Raw genomic sequence first — 6,956 nt, 5'->3', positions numbered from 1 at the left:
CTTCCAGCTTTTTTGGTGGTCAATTGGTTAAGAGTCTCATGGGTTTTTCTACCTGGGCTGGCCATGATCTGTAGAGCTTAGCCTCATGAGAAGCTAGGATTATAGGCCTGAATGAGTCACCAAATCCTGGCTTAAAAATAATTTTGATTACTGTTACAAGCAAGAAATCAAAGCATCTAGCACTAACCATCGAAGCGATTTAACTATTAGCAGTTCTTCACAATGATAAAACTTGAACCATTGAAAACAAGTATTAAAATATAATCAATACAAGGGGGAAAATGACTCTGTATGTGACAACTGGTTCTTCTTTATAGACAAATAGCTTATGCATACATTCTGTTTGTATGTTTGTATGGTGCTGAAGAATCAAACCTAGGGCCTCATGTGTGCTAGGCAAGCATTCTACCACTAAGCCACATTCCCAGACCTATGCATTGATTTTTAAGAAATATTATAAGCAACAAGAAAGGCTCTGAAGAAACTAGGAATAAAAGGAATGTGTGATGTTGACAAACTTATAGTCCACATTATAGGAAGTAGGATAAAACTAAAATCATTTCCTCTGAAGTCAAGAATGAGGGTAAAGGTATTTACTTACCCTTCTTATTCAATATAGTACTGGAATTCTTAGTTAGCAATAAGGCAAGAAAAAGAAATAAAAAGGGGGGCTGGGAAGGTGGCTCAGTGGTAGAGCGCTTGCTTTGCATACATGAGGCCCTGGGTTCGATTCCTCAGCACCACATAAGCAAAAAGAAAAAAGCTGGAATTGGCGCTGTGACTCAAGTGGTAGAGCGCTTGTCTTGAGCTGCAGAGCTGAGGGACAGCGCCCAGGCCCAGAGTTCAGGCCCCACAACCCGACCCAAAAAAAAAACAAAGAAACAAAGAAATAAAAAGGATCCAAATATGGAAAGAAGTCAAATTATCCCTATTTGCAGATTATATGATGCTGTAGCTAATGGACCCTAAAGATTTCACCCCAAAACTCCTAGCTATGACAAACAACTTTGGCACACAACAGGATATAAAAGTCAACATTAAAAATCCAGTAGCTTTACTGTATGCCAACAATGAATGAACAAAAACTCTAGAAATAAATTTAACTAAGCAGGTGAAAGACCTCTACAATAAAAACTATTAAACTTCAAAGAAATAAATTGAGGTGTGCTCGTCCGGTGCGGACCGGGGACCTCTTTTGTGAAGCGGCATCTAAGGAGACTCCAGCGCTCACGATGGCCGACGAAAAGCCCAAGGAAGGAGTCAAGACTGAGAACAATGATCATATTAATTTGAAGGTGGCGGGCAGGATGGTTCTGTGGTGCAGTTTAAGATGAAGAGGCATACACCACTTAGTAAACTAATGAAAGCCTATTGTGAACGACAGGGTTTGTCAATGAGGCAGATCCGATTCCGATTTGATGGGCAGCCAATCAATGAAACAGACATACCTGCACAGTTGGAAATGGAGGATGGAGATACAATTGATGTGTTCCAGCAGCAGAGAGGAGCTGTCTACGAAAAAAGGGAACCTGCTACTTTGCTCCAGAACTTTGTTCTTACAGACCAAGAATACATTCTTAATTAGAAAACTGCAATTTGGTTCCACCACATCCTGACTACTACAGTATAGTTTTCTCTATTCTTTCATTTTCCCCTTCCCATTCCTTTATTGTACATAAAGTAACTGCATATTGCTTTTCTTTTTTCTTCTTTTTTTTCTTTTTAACTAAATGGCCAATGATATATTTTGGTTCATCAAATGGAGATGGGATGGGGAAAAATACTGGTCCTGTGAAAATATCCCCCTTCTCCATTCGTGGCATGCTCATTCAGCTTTTATCTTTATATTTCAGTAAGTTATTTTGCTCTCACTGTTTTAACAAAAAAAAAAGAAAAAAACAACAAAAATCCTTGCATACCTTGTTTGATTGGAGAATTTTAATGTTTTCATTTATCATTGTAAAACCAAGGACAATTTTATAACTTTTTTGTACGGAGCTGTTACATGTAGGGCAATCTGTCTTTAAGTAGGGGTAAATTACTCTTAAAAAAAAAAAAGAATCCTAGATAGTTTTCCCTTCAAGTCAAGCATCTTGTTGTTTAAATAAACTTCTTGTTTAAAAAAAAAAAAGAAAGAAATTGAAAAAGAAATAAGAATTAGAAGATATATCATGTCTATGGGTTGGAAGAATTGATACCATGAAAATGGCCATATTGCCAAAAGTAATCTACCAATTCAATACAAAATCTATGTTTTACAATGCCAATGTCATTCTTCAAAAAAATAGAAAAATCCATCCTGAAATTCACTTAGAAGTATTCACTTTGAGCCAAGCACGGTGTCTCACACCTAGCTACTCAGGAGGATCCCCATTTGAAGCCAGCCTGGGCAGGACAGTTATGGGACTCTCACCTCCAATTAACCACCAGAAAAAATGGAAGTAGTGCTGTGGCTCTAAGTGGAAAAGTGTTAACCTTGAGTGAAAAAGCTCAGGGGCAAAGTATTCACTTAGAAGTATTTACTTAGGGGCTAGGAAGGTGGCTCAGTGGTAGAGTGCTTGCCTTGTATGCATGAGGCCCTGGGTTTGATTCTTCAACACCACTTAAGTTGAAAAAGTCAGAAGTGGCACTGTAGCTCAAGAGGTAGAGCACTAGCCCTGAGGGACAGCATCCAGGCCCAGAGTTCAGGTCCCACGACTGACAAAACAAACAAACAAAAAACAAGTATTTACTTAGAAAATTCAAATACCCAAAGCAATACTGAGGTGGGGAGGTAGGAAACAAATTGTTGAGGTATAACAACTCTGGCCTTCAAATTATACTATAGAACTATAGTATCATGGGGCTAGGAAGGTGACTCAGTGGTAGAGCGCTTGCCTTGCATGCCTGAGGCCCTGGGTTCGATTCCTCAGTACCACATACGCAGAAAAAAAAAAAGCGGGAAGTGGTGTTATGGCTCAAGTAGTAGAGTGCTAGCCTTGAGCTGAAGAGCTGAGGGCCAGGCCCAGAGTTCAGGCGCCACGACCGGACCCAAAAAAAAAAAAACAACTTGCAGACAAGGTTTGCTTTTCCTGAAGGAAAGTAAAAGTATGAGCTAGAGATGTGGCTCAGTGGTAGAGCACTTGGCTAACATGTACAAGGTCCTGAGTTCAATCTCTAACACTCAATTAGGGGGCACCCAGTATTTAAATGCATTCTAAGATATTTTCTTCTCAGATCCTCTCTTTCCCATTTCTTCATTACCACCAATGCAGAGGTGACTTACAAATTTATATCTCCAATCCAAGCCTCTGTCTCCTCAGGTTTCAAACCTAGTTGTATAGGAGACAACTTGCCTTGTACTCTTAGGATTCTCAAAGATGCACTTAACAGGAATTCATGTTCTTCCCATCCTACCTACAACCATATTCCTTACTTGGTTTGCTTCAATGGACCTCAAACTCAATGAACTACTCATCCAGCTGAACAAGCTCAAAACCCATAGCAATTCTCTCTCACCTCCCTCTCATTCATACCCAACATACTAAAGTTCTATCTTCCTTTCTTCTTCTTCTTCTTCTTCTTTTCCTAAAGAAAAAGATTTTGTTTTTCTTTCTGCCAGTCTTGAGGTTTGGACTCAGGGCCTGGGCACTGTAGTTCAAGGCTAGCACTCTACCACTTGAGCCACAGTGCCACTTCCACTTTTTCTGTGTATGTGATACTGAGAAATCGAACCCAGGGCTTCATGCATTTTAGGCAAGCACCGTACCCCTGAGCTACTTTCCCAGCCTTTGTGAAGAATTTTAATTCATTTTTTTCTTTCCTTTTCCTTCCTTCCTTCCCTCCATCCTTCTTTCCTTCCTTCCTTTTTTTTAAATTTAAAAATTTTTTTTGTCGGTTGTGGGGCTTGAACTCTGGACCTCGGTGCTGTCCCTGAGCTCTTCAGCTCAAGACTAGCTCTCTACCACTTGAGCCACAGTGCCACTTCCCTTTTCTGAGTGGTTTATTGGAGATAAGAGTCTCACGGACTTCCCTGCCCAAGCTGGCTTTGAACCGTGATCCTCAGACCTCAGCTTCCTGAGTAGCTAGGATTACAGGCATGAGCCACCAGCACCCAGCTAGCTTCCTTCCTTCCTTCCTTCCTTTTGACAGTAGTGAAGTCTGAACTCTGGGTCTTACATTTAAGCCATGTCCCCAATGCTTTTTGCCTTAATTTCTATTTAATTAAATAATAATAATAACTATTATTATTATTATTATTAAGGTAATGTACAGAGGGATTGCCATTTTGTTTTAGTTTTTCAAATGAGGTTTCATGCTTTTGCCTGTGTTAGCCTTGGACCATCATCCAAGAATTATAGGTATAGATCATCATGCCAAGATCTGTGAATAGTCTACCTAGAGCCCTTTTAACCTCAGCCAAATCTGCTTATCATGTTAAAGCAAAAGAAAATCTTAATACATATCATACCCCTTCACCCTCTAGTACCACAGATACTTTGCACAGTAGAGCTGATTTGAAATACTCTTCATCTTCTCTTAATTAACTCCAACTTCTTCACATAAGTTTTCTGTGAAGCTTTTCTTGCTTTCATGTCCATGTTGAACCCACTGTCAATCCTAGCTACTAAGGAGGCTGAGCTCTGAGGGTCATGATTCAAAGCCAGCCCAGGCAGGAAAAAAGGCTGTGAGACTCTTATGTCCAATTAACTACCAGAAATCTGGAAGTGGTGCTGTGGCTCAAGTGGTAGAGCACCCACCTTGAGCTGAAGAGCTGAGGGACAGGGCCCAGGCCCAAGTTCAAGCCCTACAACCAACAAAAAACAAAACACTGTCGCCCAGCACTTTAACCATCTCTTTCATAGTGCTCATCCTATTGTGAGACGAAATAAATTTGTGTTATTATATTGTCTTACTTGCTAGTTAAAGTCATATCATAGATAAGTCTAATTTTTTAATTAGATCCAAACACCTAGCACACTGTCTTATACGTTGTAGATCTCAAGAACTTTTTACTAGGTAAATAAATGCATAAATTAAAATGTAAATAAGCAACATCAAATCCTTTCCCACCAGTAGGTTTTTATGACAAATGCCAACCGGGATGCTAATCAAGTATTTTCTTCAACATTTGAAAAAACTGCCTTGTAAAAAAATCTATCTGCTGTCTAGCTTTTCATGAAATCAGTATCTGAAGTCTGTCCTTTATTTATGGAAAATGGAACCAGATCAATGCAATTTGCTTCCAGAATGCTAACAATGGAATGTTGCTTTTTGCTCTGTGTAAATTTAGAAGGACCTCACGAAACATATCAAGCCAAATGAAAGCAAGAATTTCTACTTTGCAAGTTGGTCAAGATGTGCAGGGACCATGTATACATCTTCCCATTAAACAGATGTACTACTGTCCAGTCTTAAGGCCCACATCAAGACTTCACAAGAATGAAAATTCTCTCTAAATTCAGGCCAGAGAATTAAGATTTCAAGTTTAGCTTCCTCAGTGTGTGAGTGAGACACTCAAAGGGATAGAAGTGTTTAATCTGCATGAGTTCACATAAGGACATGTCCCAATAAGGAAAAGCTGTAGGGCATAAGATTGTTTTATAAAAACAGCGTGAAAAGAATTGTTCAGCACTGTTTGCACATGACAGACTCACAATTCATTTCTTTAAATATGAAGCCCTAAATCATATCTAAAATTGTTTCTTACCAAGATTGCTTATTCTATGTAGAAACAGAGCAGGGGCCTGGAAGTTAACACCCTCAGCTCTCCTCAGATAAACACTTCCTCTTCCATTTACTCAGATGCTGGTCCAGACACTTCCTGTTTCTGTCCCATTTCTCTACCACTAATTAGCTTTGTGGTTCTCACAAGGTCTCAGTGCTTCCTATGTAAAATGAGAGGGTTGGATATTTTAAGTTGTTAATGTCTCTTACAGTTCTGACTTCTCTGATTCAGGCCTGAATTCCTGCCAGCTGACTGGGTTTAGTAACTCACCTACATGATTCGTTCCATATCGTGAGTATTTAGCAGAGGTTCCCTCCTCCCAGGAAGGAGCCATTCATAGAAGGAATTTATGCCACCTTATTAAAATGAGCAGAGAGAAACCTGTCTTTTCTTTCCAGGGGCATAAACAGCCTCAAAGTGGAAACTGGCTAGACCAGTGGGGAGAAAGACAAGCATCTGAGGTAAGAAGCTGCCATGCTAGTGATGAACTAAAGTGGCCCCAGTCAATACCGGTGAGGTATTGACTGCTGTGCTCTGGGCATGAAGCCCTGCTACCCTCTCCCTCCATCCTCCCCCACTCAACTGAAGAATCAAGACTTCTGTGCCACATTTGTCATGAGTTTTTTTGTTGTTGTTGTTTAAATATTTGTTGGTCCCGGGGCTTGAACTCTGGGCCTGGGCACTGTCCCTCGGCTACTTTTGCTTAAAGCTAATGCTCTACCATTTGAAGCACAAAGCCATTTCCATCTTTTTCTGTGATTAACTGGAGATGAGCATCTCACAGAATTTCTTGTCTGGGCTGGCTTCAATCCATGAGCCTCAGAACTAAGCCTCCAGTGTAGCTAGGGTTACAGGCATGAACCACTGGTGTCCAGCTTATTTGTCATGTTTTATAGACAACTCTTCCTATATTAAAAACAAAACAAAGCAAAACAAAAACATATAATCCAGGTGCCGGTGGTTTATGCCTGTAATCCTACCTACTTAGGCGGCTAATATATGAGGAATGTGGTTATAAGTCTGGGCTAGAAACACCGCAAGACTCTTATCTCCAATTAACCACCTAAAAACCAGAAGTAAGGCTGCAGCTTTACTTCTGCAGTGGTAGCATGCTAGCCTTTAGCAAACAAACTCAAGAACATTGCCTAGGCCCTGAGTTGAAGCATGACATCCAACAAGGAAGGAAAGAGGGAAGGAAGGAAGGGAGGCAGGGAGGAAGGGAGGAAGGGAGGGAGGGAGGGAGGGAGGG

At 40.4% G+C, this 6,956-nt stretch overlaps 1 pseudogene; it reads left to right on the top strand.

Annotated features, from left to right (window-relative positions):
- Positions 1-1,232: 1,232 nt before the first annotated feature.
- On the top strand, positions 1,233-1,585 carry LOC105985321 (annotated as a pseudogene).
- Positions 1,586-6,956: the final 5,371 nt, after the last annotated feature.

The sequence above is a fragment of the Dipodomys ordii genome, unplaced genomic scaffold (assembly GCF_000151885.1).
Source record: "Dipodomys ordii isolate 6190 unplaced genomic scaffold, Dord_2.0 Scaffold28, whole genome shotgun sequence".
NCBI classification, from domain to species: Eukaryota; Metazoa; Chordata; class Mammalia; order Rodentia; family Heteromyidae; genus Dipodomys; species Dipodomys ordii.
The sequence above is the reverse complement of the archived record's forward strand: the minus strand, read 5'-3'. Positions and strand labels throughout refer to the sequence as shown.